Source organism: Artemia franciscana, chromosome 3 (genome assembly GCF_032884065.1).
Source record: "Artemia franciscana chromosome 3, ASM3288406v1, whole genome shotgun sequence".
Taxonomy (NCBI): domain Eukaryota; kingdom Metazoa; phylum Arthropoda; class Branchiopoda; order Anostraca; family Artemiidae; genus Artemia; species Artemia franciscana.
Window position 1 is genome coordinate 959375 of NC_088865.1, and position 19673 is coordinate 979047.

Consider the following 19673-nt stretch of genomic DNA (forward strand, 5'->3'; position numbering starts at 1 on the left):
ATAGGTGGGGATGAATAAAAGAAAGTAGAGATAGGAACGTGGTCAGAGTAGAATGCTTCTTTAAAAACTTTGATCTTGTGACTGACAAACGAAGCAACAACATGATTTAATTTAAAGTTGAGGAAATTAGCTCAGAATATGAAGTTATCCTTCTTAGGCCACTTTTTTAAGAAACCTGACTAAAAGCTTGCAGACAGACGGAAATCGTGAATCTGATTGTTCTTGTCATAATTTGTAGGCATATACACATTAAATACTTAATGAGCTTCAAACTTTGCTGAATCAACCTTTCAATCAGGGTTCCTTAAAAAAAAGAAGAAGTTTTTTTTAACTGCAAATAAGGAGCGACATCAAAACTTAAAATGAACAGAAATTATTCCGTATATTAAAAGGGTGGTTCCCTCCTCAACACCCCGCTTTTTACGCTAAAGTTTGACTCTTTGTTACAACTCTACTTTTTAAAACAATAATAAATACATAAAAGATGAAACTTATATATTTTAAATCAGCAAAATCAGTATATTTACAATTTTTCAATTTATTTTCTTGACTCAGGATGCAATTTCTTGGTTGAGTAGACTTCAGAAAGAGCAGAAGAGCTGGGATGAGCAGTAAATTCGTTTAACAAAGGATGAGCAAAAAATAAAATTAGTTCAAAAATGTTAAGGGCTCTATTTCTTTTAAAATGTGAAAAAGAAGAAGAAAAAGGGCATAAACAAGAATTTTACAGAGAATGACACGAATTTAAGGTTGAAAGCCCTTGATTTTTATTTTAACTTTAACATTACAAGAAGCCTGGTCTGTTGCAACGCCTTTCTCTGTGAAAATTAAGGCTATCACACAAAAAGACGGCAACAGTGTACAGGCTTACACGGTTAGTTTTTACTGCGAAATTTACTGCTCAGAAAATCAAGGACGTTAATCTAGAAAAGAAAAAGGACGTTAATCGATTAGAGATAAAAGACATGTAAAGAAGTGATAAAATATATAAACAAACAAAGAAGAGATCATTACTTTAAAGGAGCAATTTGAACGGGTCATCGGGTTAAGATCATAATTCTGACCCGGCTGCAAGGAAGACTACAACCGCCACTAGCCATTTTTAGGCAATCTTTTCAATTATTATGCTAAAAAACTGTGATTGTATCAAACATCAAGATTCGAACCATATTGCATTCGTTGTTTTTCTTTGACAGAATTTGGAGTGTTGTCAAACAAAGGAATCATATTTTTTTCCTATGCAAGTTTTTGGCATGCTATTTTTCTGAAGTCCTGTGGTTTTAACCCTTCAACGTAATTCGACATTCCCATTATCCTTACACATCTAAGCTTCAACTCTACCTATCCACTAAATTTCCTTAAAAAATTGGTTTTTTGAATATTGAAAAATAAGTTGAAAATATGCCAGATAAATAAATTTCATTTATTGCGAAATAAAATTTTGCGAAAAATTTCACTATTGCGAGATAAAACTGGCAAAAACTTATTTTTGCAAGTTTCCCATTATCACCTCAAACCCCTAAAAAAATTTAGTGATTCTTATTTTACGACAAACAACAAGACGATTTTCTTCACTTTTGAAGTTTCAGGCAGCTAAATAATCCTCGAAACGCACTGAAACTTTTCTACGTCTACGGTGTCACTGGTGTCCTTCCTTTCTTCTGTTTCTCTCTCCTCATTTGAATAATTTACCACAGATGATAAATGAAACCCAACAATTAGAGCAAATTCTGTGGATGCTGTTGAACATGTAAAAATCAGCTAATGGTTTGTAAATGCCTTTATTATTCTTCCCTACTTGTGTTCAGTTCTTATTATAACTTAGAACTTATTAAAAACGGTATTTCCAGAACCAGCGAAAAACCTTTTCTTTTTCACTAGTTCATTCATGTAAACCAGTTTTAAGTTCTAGAAATTTTTTTCCGATCCTACAGAATTAAAAATGTTCACTTTTCTACTAAATTTGATACGAGATGGAAAATGGGAATCAAACTTTCTCACAAAGAAAAAGGCTGTTTATTGTCCTCCAAACTCGATGCGCAACAGAGGAGAACCGATATTTCACTCTGCTGCTATTGTTATGTAAAATAAAATTTATTTATATTAAAACAAATTAACTTTTCTAATATATAAGAGAACTTTAATATGAGAACCAAAAACTTAAACTTTAAGGAGAAGCAAAAACTTTTGTGATTTGACTTGCATCTCAATGTTGTCCTTTTCATAAGTCTTGAACCCCCCCCCCCCCAAAAAAAAAAAATGATACAGTCTCTCCATCACTAAATTCACAAACTGAACAATTTCTTTTATCAATCTATATATATAAAAATAAGTTGTCTGTCTGTGGATGGATGGATCAGGTGACGTCACCTGAAAAAACTGGATCAGGTGACGTCAAAACTGAAAAAACTAAAAAAAGGCAAAAACTACAAAAAAAACTAAAAACTAATAAAAAAAAAAAGCTAAAAAACTAAAAAAAACTATAAAGGTAAAAACCAATTAAAAACTAAAAAAAAAACTGAAAAAACTAAAAAAAGGCAAAAACTACAAAAAAAAAACTAAAAACTAATAAAAAAAGTAAAAAAGCTAAAAAACTAAAAAAACTAAAAAAACTAAAAAAAGGTAAAAAACTAAAAAAAATAAAAAATAAAAAAAAACTAAAAAAAAGGAAAAAACTGAAAAATAAGCTAAAATAAAGGTAAAAACCAATAAAAAACTAAAAAGAAAAAAAGGAAAAAACTAATAAATGACGACACTCAAAGAGAAAGCGACCAGGACAAAAGGAATGTTCGATTAGCAATCAACAAAGCACCGGGACACAGGGAGTATAAATGACGACCAGGACATAAGTAAAAAAAAAAAAACTATCTATATATATAAAAATAAGTTGTCTGTGGATCTGTGGATCGTGGATCAGGTGACGTCACCTGAAAAAACTGGATCAGGTGACGTCAAAACTGAAAAAACTAAAAAAAGGCAAAAACTACAAAAAAAACTAAAAACTAATAAAAAAAATAAAAAAGCTAAAAAACTAAAAAAACTAAAAAAAGGCAAAAACTACAAAAAAAACAAAAAACTAATAAAAAAGCTAAAAAACTAAAAAAACTAAAAAAAAGGCAAAAACTACAAAAAAAACTAAAAACTAATAAAAAAAATAAAAAAGCTAAAAAACTAAAAAAACTAAAAAAACTAAAAAAAAGGGAAAAAACTAAAAAAACTAAAAACTAAAAAAAAACTAAAAAAAAGGAAAAAACTGAAAAATAAGCTAAAATAAAGGTAAAAACCAATAAAAAACTAAAAAAAAAACTGAAAAAACTAAAAAAAGGCAAAAACTACAAAAAAACTAAAAACTAATAAAAAAAGTAAAAAAGCTAAAAAACTAAAAAAACTAAAAAACCTAAAAAAACTAAAAAAAGGTAAAAAACTAAAAAAAATAAAAAATAAAAAAAAACTAAAAAAAAAGGAAAAAACTGAAAAATAAGCTAACATAAAGGTAAAAACCAATAAAAAACTAAAAAGAAAAAAAGGAAAAAACTAAAAAAAATTTTCATCTAAAAAACTAAAAAAAACTAAAAAAGGTAAAAACTAAAAGAACTAAAAAAGAAAAAAATAAATGACGACACTCAAAGAGAAAGCGACCAGGACAAAAGGAATGTTCGATTAGCAATCAACAAAGCACCGGGACACAGGGAGTATAAATGACGACCAGGACATAAGTAAAAAAAAAAATTTAACAAAACTAAAAAGAAGGTAAAAACTACAAAAAAACTAAAAAGAAAAAAAACTAAAAACTAATAAAAAGACTAAAAAATCTAAAAATCTAAATAAACTAAAAAAGAAAAAAAAAGGAAAAAAATAAAGGAGAAAAACAAAACTAAAAAACGAATGTATATACAGACCGGTACACCGGGATACAAATGACGACCGGGACACAGGGAATATAAATGACGACCGGGACACAGGGACACAACTACAACGGGGACACCGGGGGAAACAGGGGGATATAAATGACGACCGGGACAAAAAAACCAAAAAGAAAAAAAAAACTAAAAACTAATAAAAAAACTAAAAAATCTAAAAATCTAAATAAGCTAAAAAAGAAAAAAAAAAGGAAAAAAATAAAGGAGAAAAACAAAACTAAAAAACGAATGTATATACAGACCGGGACACCGGGATACAAATGACGACCGGGACACAGTGACACAACTACAACGGGGACACCGGGGGAAACAGGGGGATGTAAATGACGACCGGGACACCGGGACAGGGAATGGTCGATTAGCAATCACCATCAACAAAGCTCAAGGGCAATCATTAGAATCATGAGGTATAGATCTGAATACAGATTGTTTTCCCATGGACCATTATATGTTGCATGTTCAAGAGTCGGTAAACCTGACAATCTATTTATATGCAAAGACAATGGGACAGCAAAGAATGTTGTATATTCGCAAGTTTTACGTAGTTAAAACCATATATATATATCTATCTATATTCACAGGTGGGACATAGGGACACAACTACAATGGCGCGTAACTATTATGGCGCGTAACGACTTACGCGCGCGGGGGGGCTTGGGGGGGGCGCGAAGCGCCCCCACCAACTAGGTGTTGGGGTGGCGCGAAGCGCCACCCCAACAGCTAGTTCTAAATAAAAATGAATTTAGTTTACAATAGCTAGTGAAATCCAGAGAAAATAGCTTCTTTTTCTTTTTTGGTAAAGTGATAATTTTTCTCGGTTGTGTGAAGTATTATTGTGTTTATGTGCTCGTCTGTAAATTCACCTTAATTTGGTCAGTCAATGGTGAGTCAATTTGGTCCAACGTCTTATATTCTTGTTGAAAATTATGGACTGAATTAACCCCCAGAAACTCTCAAAAATTCAACTCTAACACTCAAGCTGTTTTTATAGTAATATAGATACGCGATTCAGACAACCTGAGTACACATAGTTTCTGTCGTTCTAGATCCCTGCTTCGAATCAGTAACAGATTCTAGTCAACTGACTGCAGTATTTCACAGATCCTGGTAAAACGAATATTACTGCGCGAAATAAGACGTCTCGTTGAATTGAGCCATGAAACTTCATTCCATAGACACAGGCCTCAGGGACATAAGACATCCAATAAATCCACATAAATGCAAGTGTTTTCTCGAGAAGAGCTACACTGGGTCTTAGTACATGTGTTATCATTGACTATTCTTGTACAGTCTTTATTAGCAATTAATAACCATTAAATGCAAATTTTTATTTAAATTTCAATTTCGTTTTCAATTTGGCGGCTGTCTTATATCTTATCCTGAAAATTTTCATCTTATTTTCGCTTATAAATGTCATAGATTCGCGATTGATGTAACCGGACTGGATCCACTCTCTTTGGGGGAGTTAAGGGGTGGGGTGCATTAGCGAGTTTGGTACTTCTGGATGTGCTAGGACGATAAAATTGGTTGGCGTGTCAGGAAGCTGCACAAATTGACTTGATAAAGTCGTTTTTCCCGATTCAACCATCTGGGGGGCTGAAGGGAGAGGAAAAATTAGAAAAATTGAGGTATTTTTAACTTACGAGTGGGTGATCGGATCTTTATTAATTTTCATATTTAGAAGGACCTCGTGACTCAGGCTCTAATTTTAAATTCCCACCGGCATTATACCTTTGATTTTCCTTTTAAAGCAATCTATTGATTCTTAGAATTTTGCTAGAGCTCATACCAAATGAGCTCTTGGCTCTTTCAACCCCGTCACAAGGGTCATATGAGCTCTTAGCTCTTGTTTATACTTCTTCCTACACTGAGGACGGTAGAGTGGACATCTCTGTTCTCAGAAACTATTTAACCATCACATTTTTGAGGGGGGCTGAAATCAAGGTCGCTAAGAGATTGGCCAGGGTACAATTGACAGAATTTAAAGTTTCCGTCGATCCTTTTAATATATTTACAACACTTCGCTTAAGAAATCAAAATGTACAAAATCTCTCGGTGGAATATATTTTCATTCAATATATATAATTTTTATAATTGACAAGTATTTTTAAATGGTGATTTACATATAAAATAGGATTTATTTTAGAAAATAAAAATATAAAAAAGAATTCGTTGAAAAAGAAAAAAAAATATAAAAAAGAATTCTATATAAAATAGACTTCGTTGGCGTTTTCATTGAAGTAATTAAATGAAAAAAAATTATTCCCTTCCCAAACGTTTATTCGCGAGGGAACAAATCCCTCGCGAGTAATTTTGTGAATAGACAGCATTGTTGGGATACAGTTCAACAGAGGTATTGGTTTGTGTTGGACAAAATATATCTAAGTTGACAGATTAATTTTTCTTCCTAGCGTAAGCAACAAGGAAAAGTGTAAAGGAAAGAGTGGTTCCAAATGAGGGTATTTGCCCCCCCCGCAAGATGTTTGAAAAATAGACTTCGTTGGGATTTACAGTAATTCCTCTAAGTTGACAGATTAAAACAGGCCAGTTCCTGCTACATGTTCCAATGCTTATCTCCTTGTTTTACTGAATAGAAACCACCGATTAAGATTACTTGAGTTCAGTTTCTAATTCTGTTTCTGTCCTCGTCGTATGTACATTTACTGTATTATATGTGTAAGTAAACGTTTTCATACTCTACATATAAACTTTATGAAAGTTAGAGACGCTAGTCATCCTCCACCGGTCGAACCCCATATTGTAGGCCAACACCACCATAAGACCCTAAAGAAGAGAGCACAGAGAGAAAGTCAGCCTTTACATAGAAGTAGACACTTTAAAGTATAGTGAAAATCCCCGATTTGGGACAACAGAAAACGTAAGCCAATACTGTTTATTCCAAAGTGAAAATCTCCAAATTTCCACCTTATAATTTTTGCAAAGGTTTATATTCCTTCAATTTTAGTTCAATAGAAGTTAAATTATTATTATTTAGTCAAAACCATACTTCTAATTGCTCCAATGTCGAGGTCATGCCTGTGTCAAGTAAACAAGAGCTAAGAACTCATATGGCACTTGTGACGAGGCAAGAAGAGCTAAGAGCCAAGAGCTCATATGGTATGAGCTCAAACAAAATCCTAAAAATCAATAGATTGATTTAAAAAGAAAATCAGAGGCTTAATGCCGGTCAGGATTTGAAATAAGAGCTCTGAGTCACGATGTCCTTCTAAATATTAAAATTCGTTAAGATCCGATTTATAACTCATAAGTTATAAATACCTAATTGTTTCTACTTTTTCCTCTCCATTTAGCCCCACAGATGGTCGAATCTGGGAAAACGACTTTATCAAGTCAATTTGTGCATCTCCCTGACACGCCTACCAATTTTCATCGTCATAGCACGTCCAGAAGCACCAAAATCGCCAAATCACTGAACCCCTCCCCCCAACTCCCCCAAAGAGAGCGAGTCCAGTACGGTTACGTCAATCACGTATCAAGGACATTTGCTTTTTCTATCCACCAAGCTTCATCACGATTCCTTCTCTCCAAGTCTTTTCCAAGATTTCCCCCTCCAACTCCCCCCAATGTCAAAAGATCTGGTCGGGATTTGAAAGACGAGCTCTGAGACATAAATTCCTTCTAAACATCAAATTTCATTAAGATCCGATCACCTATTTGTAATATAAAAATACCCCAATTTTCACGGTTTCCAAGGATTCCGACTGTCCCCTCCAACTCCCCCCAATGTCACAGGATCTGGTCGGAATTTAAAATTAGAGCTTTAAAGCACAATATCCTTCTAAATATCAAATTTCATTAAGATCTGGTCACCCTTTCGTTAGTTACAAATACCTCAATTTTCAAAATTACCCCCCCCCCCAACTCCACCAAAGAGAGCAGATCCGATCTGGTTACGTCAGTCACGTATCACGTATCTCAAAATAAAGTTCAGAACTTGTATTGAATAATTGAGGATTTGAAAACCCAATTTGTTGCCCGGAAAGTTTTTTTCTGGTTTGTGGCTGAGTTTGCTCAATCTCGCTGTCTAGTTTTGGAGCAAGTATAACATGGGTTTGGAATAAAAAATTACCTTAGAAATGTTTTGGCCAAAGACTATTTTTGATTAAATTGGAAATAAAGATTAGTAAAAAGAAAGACACGTCATTTGTGAGCGTTTTCCAGTTACTTGTATTCTCCCTTCTGCTTGTTCACCTTGGTTGCTATTATGACAACTTAGCTATTATAATATTAGATGACAAATAATATTTTCTTCTTTCTTTTTGAAAATTTGGATTGGCTTTACTTAGGCTTTCTAGGGCTATAATGAGAGAAAGGTTGAGATGGCTAGGACACGTTCTGTGGATGAAGGATGACATATTACCAAAGATACTTCTTATCGGCCGACTGTCTAGGGTCAAACAAAAAGCAGGGGGGGGGGAATCCCAATTGGGGTGGGAAGATGTCGTAAAGAAAGATTTAAGGGAAATGGGAGCATCTTGGGAGGATTTAGAGAGGGAGGTTTTAAATAGATTGGAGTGGAGGTGAAGCGTGCGTAGCTGTGTTGGCCTCAGGCGAAACGGTGCTGCTTTGAGTTGCTAGTAGTAGTTTACTATTTTACTATAAATAGTGTTTGACCCCAACATTGGGTTTTTCAGAAGCATCCATATTTTTCTAACTGTTTTCGTTATTTCAGTATTTCTCTATATATTTTCGATAGTGCTCCCCTTCTGTTTACTAATTTTGCGAATTAACCGTCGTCTTCCCCTCGCCAAAAAAACTTGTTGCTACGGTTTAAGTATATATTGAACAAAGCTTTATACAGGATTTTTTTTTGGTGGGTGGGGGGGGATAGGAAGATCATGAATAGAATCTTAAAAAAAACATAAAAATTTGTTTATGTATATTTTTGTTAAGCATTGAACATTTGGGGGAGGGAGTGGTTCAACCCCCCCCCCGGAAGTGGCCTTGATACTGAATTAAATATTGCTTGTCGTATATAATCGTTAATAACATAAATATTGTATTGCATTCGTTTCTAAATTAACGACGCTCAAATCCAATCGAGATCGAAAAAGATTTCTCCAGTATAGTCAATTTTAAATTATGGGTCAACTTGCCTGAGACTCAAGGCAGGCGTGACTTGCTAAAAGATAACAAACCGTGTATAGGTCCAATAAAAGAGGCACCCGCATACTTCCGCCGTTTGCCCAGGCCAAATTAATCAAAACACTTGGAAAACTATAGGCTCTATGACTATCTACCTTGGTTCTGCTACCCTAGCAATGACGCATGGACGGATAATAGATGGACATATCTATTAACAAATAAACTAACCTCCTTCTTATACAATCCTAATAAGGGGTGAAATTAACGCCAAGTATGCTTCTCACTCAATTTCACTCAATTGGACTATCTGTCTTGACCTTCTCTTCAATTAGCCATGACTTGATGTCCACAACCATTCGATTTTAATTCAAAAATAAATGAACTCGGTCGAGGCCTCGACCGAGCCCGTTGAGTCTGTGTGCGCGAAGCACATGCAGGGAGATATATACGAAACTCTACAACCAAAGGCTACAACACTTTATAAGATTTGCTTCATTCAATTTATAAAGCGGGTGCCCGAAGGGCACCCACATAGGTTTCAAAAAAAGATCAAAATTACTGCCTGGACTTGGCAAACTCATAGACAGAAAAGGGAATAATGTCTTGCTTTTATTCCCGTTCACTGCCCGTGTCATTAACTGGAAAAATATTTTTGAATTAAAATGGAATAGTTGTGGGCATCAAGTCTTGGATTATTTTGAAAAAGCCAAGACATATAGTCCAATTGAATGAGAAGGATACTTGGCATCAATTCCCCCTTTATTAAGATTGTATAAAAAGGAGGTTAGTTCATTTGTTAATAGATATGTCCATCTATTAACCGTCCATGCGTCATTGCTTGGGCAATAGAACCAAGGTAGATAGTCATAGAGGTAAGATAGTGATAAAGCCTATAGTTTTCCAATTGTTTGATTAAGTTGGCCTGGGGTACAGACAAGATAAATAATATTGAAAAGCTTTAAAGTTTTTCCGGCCTATTTTCTGTTTCTAGATAATACTTTTTTGTCTAACTGGACTTGACATCTAGAAAAACACCCATAAATGTTTTACTTTTATTTTTTCCTTAGGAGTTTCACTCATTTGGTGTATGACGGAATTAAAAAAAAAATTTATTCTATCGTTGTTCAAACTTTGTTTAGAGCATGCATAATTGTATTTAATGTAGTTTTATGTATAAATTTAAGTGTTTCTAATTTTATTCTTTGGATATTATTACCCTTGTGAAGCTAAATGAGTTCAAATACATCAGGGAATTGGCAAAAGATGTCATGATTAACCACAGACCCAAATGGAGAATTTTTCAAACAATGGAAAAAAATAGAGAATGTCGACTAGAAGAGAAATAATTCGATTCAATTTAACTAGTAAAAAAAGGCTTTTACAGAATATTTAAAACAAGCATATTGGCTTTATATCTTTTTTCTTCGTTAAGTAAAGAAAAAATTAGAGTAAGAAAACTAATAAATTACTTTAATGAAGAGCCACGATAACTAATTAGATATAGTTCTGGAAATATATACCGCTATCTACATCGTACCAATTAAAGAATGAATAAAGGTTCTGAAATTAAGCTGTATTTAAAAGGTTTGAAAACTGTCCTTGAAAAAAAAGAGGGTAGCTGTTTGATAAGATTTAGAAGACAATACATGAGATTAACTTGTTATAGGCTTTTTTGACCAACTTTCTGTTTTTCGAAGTAATTACGTTAAAAGGTGTTTCGATTGACAATCCACATTCATCGCTTTGTATTTAAGAATCACCAAAAGAAAAGTGCATTTTACAATCAAAATTGCACGGAATTCCCGCAAAAATCTAGAGGATACACACTCCCTTAAAGCAGTAAATAATCATAATTTAATAAAAAGGAAAAATAAACATGAACGTTTCCTGATACTCATGAACACATGATTTTTTCTAATAATTTTCTTTCGGGGGGGGGGGGGGTCTTGGATATTAATATTTTTTCCCAATAACATTTGTTCAATTTTGAAAAATTGGGTAAGTGCGCTCAATACCGCGCCATCTACAAAATTAATTTATGTGTCGCTATTAAAACAGCAGTAGCGGAAATATAAAAAACTCTTTTATTTAACAAAAAACTTCCAGAACCCTCGCATTTAATACAAACGACCAGGATCGATGTCATCTACAAAAAAAATTGTAGGTGAGATTTTTTCAGCATAAATTTGAAAACAGACCGAACGCTTATCAAAAGCATGGATTTTTTCATAAATTTTATTGCAAAACTGGAAAAACAGTGAAATAAGTTAAGATAAAGGTTCTCCCCCTTCATAGTAGGTTAACTAGGATTATATGCATATTATGAAGTAAGAATTATTTTCTTAATGTTCCCTTATGTACTGCTGGAACTCTAGGCTAATAACAAACAATTTGATTAAAAGTAAACATACCAATGAAGGTTTTTTGGTACTCATGTACAACTAGATCTTTGCCACCACGAGTAATCGTCTCCACAATGTCGACATACAAAGGTGATGAATAGGTTAGATTCCTCAAGCGAGCTTCATTCGGCATCAATTTGGTGGGTGTGCTGTCTTTTTCCCAGTGTATAGGTTTTCCAACGTAAACTTGTCCAAACTTGACAGTGTAATTTTTCTGAATAAAACAAATAAATTAACAAATACAACACAGAGCAGACACAATAAAATTAGGAAAAACCCACCGCTGAAAAAAAATGATGAGCATGCTAGCACTAAAGCATAAAACAGATAATTAGAGCATTTGGCAATGCTGTTTTGTATGAAAACAGATTAAAAACCATATTTTTGGTTTCGACTTAATTAGTACAATAAGCCTTCCCATTTAGCAAAAACTTCTTTTTTTTCTGTTTCACCAAGTCACGTTCTTAGTGAGAGCCTCCCTCAGGCAGCTAAGTGCATCCCTATGGTGGTGGGTAGCTGAAAGTTCTCGGATATAGGGGACTTCATCGAGTAACCAAGGAGAAACCATGGACCAAGCGTAGACCTATTCCTGTGGGTCCTCAAATATAGCTTGGATCCCTAACTACGGGGCTTAAGCCCAGTTAAGGAAGAACTAGGGTCATTTCAATGTTTCTGTACTGGGCCAACTAGCACTTGTATATATCCAGACATGATGAATCCCCAGTCCCAAAATGGGTTAAATTGTCAGTTAGCAGGAGGCTGGGAGGGCGGAGCAATGGAGGAAAATGGCTAATTGCAAAGGACAGAAAAGAATTGCTTCATCCTGTTCTTAAAGAGCGATGAAACCCCCTTCTTCAAAAAAAAATAAAAAATATTGGACCAGCTTAACAGAGATGAAACAGTGCTGACGCGTCCGAGATGATCGAGGGAATCCAATATGAAGTGAAAAATGATAATGTTGCAGCGTATGAAACGGCAGACGATCTGACGGCTTCGGATGAAGATAAGCGATCTCAGTAGTTTTTGACGACTCATATGGATAATGACTGTGACGATGAGGTTGGAATAAACATTTTACAACGGCTTTTCTAAGGTAAAGACTGGCGAAACCTTGGCAACTAAAACTAATGGTTAAACTACTAGAAGATACGGATGGGACCTCATAATACACTCAGAAACTCACCTGCCCAACTCAGATGAAGAACATTGTAGCTATATTATGCTCTAACACTCTAGTGGATGGGATGGCAGACACCAACGGAATAATGACATTCTTTTGATACATAAAGCAGTGCATACCCATCGTAAAAAAAAAGTCTAACATTGCCTCATGATAAATTTACATCAAGGGAAAGTATAGAACATTTCCATCATCAAAGTGTATGCCTGGGTACGTCAAAACTCGAGGCTTTTATCCACAAATTCAGGCTTTAACTAACGAAGTCGCGGAGAGAGTTTGCCAAAAAGTGATGGGAGACTTTAATGCTACTTTTGGAGAAACAACACAGTTAGACCACAAATCCTTAGGTAGGTTTGGGCTGGGCTCGGAAGAGAGGACATGCAAGGTAAGCAACAACTGAAATTTTGCAGGGGTAAAGAAGTCTTTGTAAATAACTGTCTAGTGAAAATGCTTGTCAAATGGAACATCTATGATTTGAAATTGATTTGCCAATATTTAATCTAATATCTTGCTTTTCCTTCACGAAGCACCAAACAACCATGCAACAGTTGAAAAATCTCTGCGAACGTTCACGGCGATAAGTAAAGCTGTCGGATGTGACAATACGGTGGTCATGCAAGATCTCTTCATTTATCAGCTAGCACAGGGAGTGAAAAGTAAATACCCAGATGACTTCGAAAACGTAATCCTATGGATGGGAGGCTTCCACCTCCTCCTCAACTAACTAAAGGCAGTTGGTAAGATAATGGACAGCTCTGGAGATTATAGTGCAGGCAAAGCTGCTGCTACCTGGTACATGCGAAAAGGTATTTCAAGGGAACGGCTACTACCAAGATATCAATGCCTACTGCATACTGTACGAGGTCTTGCTAGCCCTCTACTGGGAGTCCTTGGAAGAGTATTACTCCGAAGCACAAGAAGACTTATCCCGTCTGGACCAGCTGGGTAGTGACATTGAGCTATTCAGGATTTCATTGGCAAACGGTGCTAACGCGCGAATTGCACTTCAGAAGGCAAACGATACCTTAATCACTTTGGATCCCATAATGAATGCCTTCAAAACCCTTTGAAATGCGTCACCCACGTTTACTTTCTCGCAGTAGATCTTGGAAATACTTGGAATAGCAATGCAATTCAATCATGCTGAACGAGACTGTGACTGGGAGTCTCATTTGACAGAAACTTCTTGGATGTTGCCATATTTGGTGGTGGCTGACCATCCTCAGTATACAAGATGTCTCATACAGTACCTATATGACATGCAAAGTTTACCACAAACCTTTCCTGATGTACACAGAAGGCTCATGAAAGGATACTTTGCAGTGAAGAGAACGCACACCAGGTTTACGGCCACCTGTTCAAATCATATACTAGAATGCAAAGACGATGGCTGGAATAATAGGAGAACAAATGGATGAGACACAGACTGAAGCTTGGATTCTTACCTTACTGATTTCCGCTTCCATCAGCAATGGTTTCCTGCAAGTAGTCAACGTATCCACAGAGACATTGAAATATCATGAAGACAATCAGTTGACAACCACGCAATTACAACTTTCGAGACATTTTCAATACATGTGGCAATCTGTTCAGCAGAGTGGACTTTGACCTAGTGGATATTGTGACGTCAGAAGTTGTGGACAATGAGAAGATTGTTTCTGATATTACTTGCATAGCCACAAAAGGAAAAGAGGTGGTTGAGGACTTTCTGTGCAACAGGAAAGAAGATGTGAAAAGGGTTGTACTCTGAACTTTCCTTCAGAGATAAAAACTCAGAAAGTGAATGGTGTCCCTAAAACCAATCTCCTGAGCTCTGAAGTAACAGCTTTGAAGAGAATCATTACTGCTCAGTTGAGCTACAGCAAAGAAAAGGAAAAAGCCGTTGCAAAGATCCACACAAAAGACATTCTTCCTTTCCCTCCATCCATTTTTGAAAATCTTCCACAACAAACAACCAAGACATCCTCTGGCTGAAAAATGAGGGCAGGGAACAAAGCTGTGCTGTTGAACTGGCTAAGAAAAAAAGGAGGACTTTAAGTTTGGTCGGCCACTTTGAAATCCAAAGAAACAACATCAGCTACAGTACACATCATTGACCTAATGTCCAAGACAAGGTCATATCGGCCTGCAAGGTTTGAAACAGTCAAATCCTTCGCGAAAAGATTGCTTCTATTTATTTATTAATACTAAATACGGTAAGTTTTCAAGCTAGTTGCAAAGCAAGCTTGTTGCATAATTCAGCAATGTCTATCATTGCTGAATTATCTTCTCTACTTTTTTAAATAGTAAAAGACTTTATATATAAATCCATATATATCCTATATATAAATCCATCATTCATAGATTATAAAATAGTGGGATTAGATAGATGAAATAAAGAGAGGTGGGGTGATTATTGGAATTAATAAGAAAATCAATTATATCACAATTTATTTGTCAATGCAGGAGGGTTATCAAATGGAGGTTGTTGGATGCAAACTAAATCTTAAAAATAAAATGAAGCTGAATATATTCAATACTTATATACCAGACAGTAACTTACTCTGAAGTGACCATGAAAATTATATATACAGTGTCTGGAGAGGAGAAACTATTGATTATAGGAGATTTAAATGTACTGGTCTTTGGTGTGGACATGGAAGTGATAACAGAAATGGAAAAACAATCCTTGAATTTTTAATTAAAACATCAGATATCTGCCTGCTTACCCCAAAGGATTTACAGACTAGAATCAATAGCAGAACGGGAAGATCAGTGACCATAGGGTCAGCTTCATTAGAAGCTTCATCATTTCACTCCAAAAGTTGATAAGTGATAAGGAATCTACCCAATACACCCCCCTATTGACCTTGAAAGTTTAAATTAAAATTTGAATAATCGAGGAAGCTACAATATACAATTTGAGCTGCAAAGAAAGTAATGAAAGTGATAAGGAATCTACCCAATATATAATCATTTTCCCATTTTGGTAGAGATTTCTCTAGATAATAGTATATACACAAATTATGAAAAACCTAGTAAAGTTAATTTGAAGAAAATTAACTGGGAAGCTTTTAAGAATAAATTACAAGAAACAGACGTTGAGTCACAAGTGAACTGTTATGAAGATGTCAATGGGAAAATAGAGACATTTCAAAATTCACTCCTTGGAATTGCACAAGAACTGACTAAATAGTGAAAGAGTTCCTAGTCACTGTAAACTGAGTTTTCAGTGGAACAATGAATGTACAATTGCAAAGAAACAGTTATTAGAGGCAAGAAGAAGGTACATGCAGTTCCCAAACTTTCTAATGTGTCAAAGACAATATGCAACCTTCAGTCATCATTTATTGGGTCATCTGCTGTATTGATCCAACCAATCCCAATTTGATAAAAACACATATATTTAGACAATTAGTCAAAATTTAAGCTTCTTTAACTTAATCATGACAAACTAGTACTGGTAAAATTCTAGTTTAGTGACTTCTTACTATCTTGGAAAGTGGTTAGGTTAGAAAAATGAAACTTTCAGGGATGGGTCTACAGGCTAAAGTATATCACAGGAAGGTATTTTAAAGTACCCACATCTACTCCTTCCCCCTCTAGAGGGCCCTGAAATTTGCCTACATGACAGGTCAATAACTATTAAAATTTTAACAAAACACTTTTTTACCTAAATTTTCAGCTACAAGTTGCTTTTTCTCTGCCTTTAGTTCTGAAAATGCAATTTCTGTTATTTCAGTAGAATTCTGAGCCATATCAAAAAAATTTTCATTCAAAATTTAGGAAATGTATTAGCATATCTTTAGAACCTTATAAATGGGATTGAGCAATGTGAAGCTGAAAACAATTTTGTAGTACTTCATTCAAGCAGAAGATCTATTTTGCAAGGTTTCACTTTTATAACACATATATTTTTAAAGGTCATCAAAGATTAGGGCCCTCTAGAGGGAAAGAGAGTGGAGTTAGGTAGTTCAGAATACTTTCCTAGGACATAATTTGGCCTGTAAACCTATCCCTGAAAGTTTCATTTGGTAAAACTCTAGTTAATTGACTTCTTGCTATCTTGGAAAGAGTTTAGGTTAGGAAAAAGAAATTTACAGGGATAGGTTACAGGCTAACTACAGGCTAAATACTGTCCTGGGAAGGTATTTTTAAGTATGCACCTCCACTCCTTCTCCCACTAGAGGGCCCTGAAATTTGTCTACATGACAGGTCTATACCAATTGAAATTTTGACAAAACAACATTTTACCTTAATTTTCAGTTACTAGTTGATTTTTCTCTGCCTTTAGTTATGAAAATGCAATTCCTGTTATTTGAGTAGAATTTGGAGCCATGTCAATGTTTTTTTTTTTCAAAATTTAGGAAATTTATTTGCATATCTTTAAAACCTTATAAAAAGGAATTGAGCAGTCATGAACCTGAAAATAATTTTGTTGTACTTCAATTAAGCAGAAGATATATTTTGCAGGGTTTTAATTTTATAACACACATATTTACAAAGGTCAGGGCCCTCTAGAGGGAGGAGTGGAGGTAGTCGCTTCAAAATACCTTCCCATGATATACTTTAATCTGTAGATTCATCCCTGAAAGTTTCATTTTCTTAACCTAAACCTTTTCTGAGATAGCAAGAAGTCAATTAACTAGAATTTTACCTTCCAAACCTAACCCCTTTCCAAGATAGCAAGAAGTCACTAAACTAGAATTTTACCTTAATGCTAATTACACCTTAAAAATGAATCTATTATAAGAAAATAAGTTTGAAAGTTTGGTGCCAATGATTTAACACATTTAGGGACCAAAAAAATAAAGAGAAATTTATTATTTACAAGGATATATGAAGTGCTTAAAACAAAATGTAAACTAAACAGCCAAATTTGTAAATAACAAAAAAAAGCATGATGTGGTAACCTATAGGCTACTCTTTAATTTAAAGTAAGAAATATATACCATCCCATATTTACCAAAAAGCCTTCTGTTTTACTTGGTCGAGAACAATGAATTTGGATTCAGTACGCAATGCAGGGTATATAGGCTATTTGCACATTAATGGGGTGGAGTCTGACCTCTGTTAATATAGGCTAATCATACACACCAAAGGCCTGCAGCTTTTGTTAGCCTAGTTTTTCATTAAAACAAGTCGACTATACATCTATAAAAGGTACAAAGAGCTTTATACTTACCAGTTTTATTTATTTTACTAGTCTCAGCCAGCCAAAGGGCTGGCTGAAACGTCAGCCCAAGTGCTAAGACAAAATGTCGGAAAACTTGATGATGGTGATGGAGGGAATATCCGACCAGAGTTGCAACGTTTTACTGTCTATGAATATGTTCCCTGAGTATCGTAAATGTCACACTTAAGCCCCGTCTTAATTGATGTGTCGGCTTGTCTTTAATTGGTAGATTAAATAAGCCGTGGCTTCTTGACTTAAATATAAAGAATTGTCAATTCATTCATATCAGCAAAATGAATCCTTGTCAACTCTATTTTCTTTGAAGCCATCCCATCCTCTTTGTAAATAACGAGTGAGATTTTTTATTTACCGTGAACTAAATTTCAGCACCCATGCTAAGAAATCTGTGGCTAGTTAAGTATAACCTTTCCAATTTGTCTCCTAAATCCATAAGCCTTCCGTGTGATGGACTTGTTGGTTTTAATCTCGAAGCTTTAATTTCTATATCCTCCCTATATTAAAAAAAAAATATATAACAGTTTTGAAAGACTTGCCACCAAACTTATATCCAGGAGGTAGAAGCTTTTCTACCCTTGAAGACTAGCCAACCTAGCTCTCCAACACTTGTATAAGAAAGAAATAGATATGATTCCATTCAGCCAATAGTAACCTATGAGCTCAGCTATGCGAGAAACGGACAATCAAGATAAACTAATAATTTCCCCGATGCTGAATTTTGTTCAAAGGAGTTTTAACACAGGAATTAATAAAGATGACATTATCCGTTATGGTTTGGACTTTTTTGATACCACTGAAATTTTCAAAGTGAAGCATAATCTTTGAAGTAAGAATTTAGCAAATGACTGGGTCTTTAAGTGGTTCGGAACTAATACAAAACTGAATAATCTGAAAACATTTTCGGCCCTTTCAGCAAATGTCATGCTAATACTACCTATGTCCTCAATTTCGTAGTTTACCGCCCAGCCGATGTACCCTATATTCCAGAAGTGACTTACTCTCACCCCTCATCTAAAGGTAGTACGTGTGAGCTACTTCTTTATGTCGTTTGGACTCAGTTGGCTGGTTACATTGAATACTTTCCTAAGCTTTCAACAGATGCGATGGTGAATTCTAAAATCTCTGATGACGTTACTGTTGCAATAAACAAGTTACCTGCTGAAGTGAAAAATCCAGCAAGGTGTAAAAAATTACTTGATAGCCTTTCTTGTCATGATTCAATGACTAGTGTCTAGGCAAATCGGGAAAAATTAGTGATTAAGCTGGATAAAACCGTCTCCAAAGATTTTTGTAATGCCATACCAAACATATTGGAAAATGCTACTGCAAAAGTCATCGCTTGTAAGTACCTTAGCTTGCTGTCTATTTCGATGCTTACTTTGACGTTTTGCTTTTTAAAGAGTGCCCAGGAGTCGAAGAGACTGTGAGGTTCAGGAGCTCTTGTGCTGTAAAACAAAGTTTTGCTAATGCTCAATCGCTGGAGCTGTTACTAAGAGATGGTGTGAAAGTCAAAAATTTTTGTCTGCAAGTGACAATCATTACAATTATGGGCAGCATAAATAAATTGAAAAAAAATCATTGAAATTACAATCTAAAATATCATAGCAATGGATTTATTGTTGCCACATACGATTTTGTTTATTGGAATTTTTGAGTATATATATAGGTTAGAAAAGTCATAATAGTGAAAAAATGTAGGATACCTGTAAGAAATATATGATGGCAACAAATTTATTTTCCATAAAAGAAAAGAAAGAGGAAACATGAAAGGGATTTACATTTAGATTATCTCAGAATAGAACAATCATCACAGGATAAAAGAAAAAAAAGAATTAGACAAGAAGTAGAATAATTTGTTTTTTGAATAATATACCTATCTATAAAAAACCCTC

General features: G+C 34.7%; 1 long non-coding RNA gene across 1 annotated transcript; it reads right to left on the reverse strand.

Annotated features, from left to right (window-relative positions):
- Positions 1-478: 478 nt before the first annotated feature.
- Positions 479-17862, reverse strand: LOC136024605 (uncharacterized). The gene is made up of 3 exons (XR_010616855.1): positions 17773-17862; positions 11438-11642; positions 479-923 (listed from the first exon to the last, which is right to left on the reverse strand). It is a non-coding gene; the product is annotated as an uncharacterized LOC136024605 (long non-coding RNA).
- Positions 17863-19673: the final 1811 nt, after the last annotated feature.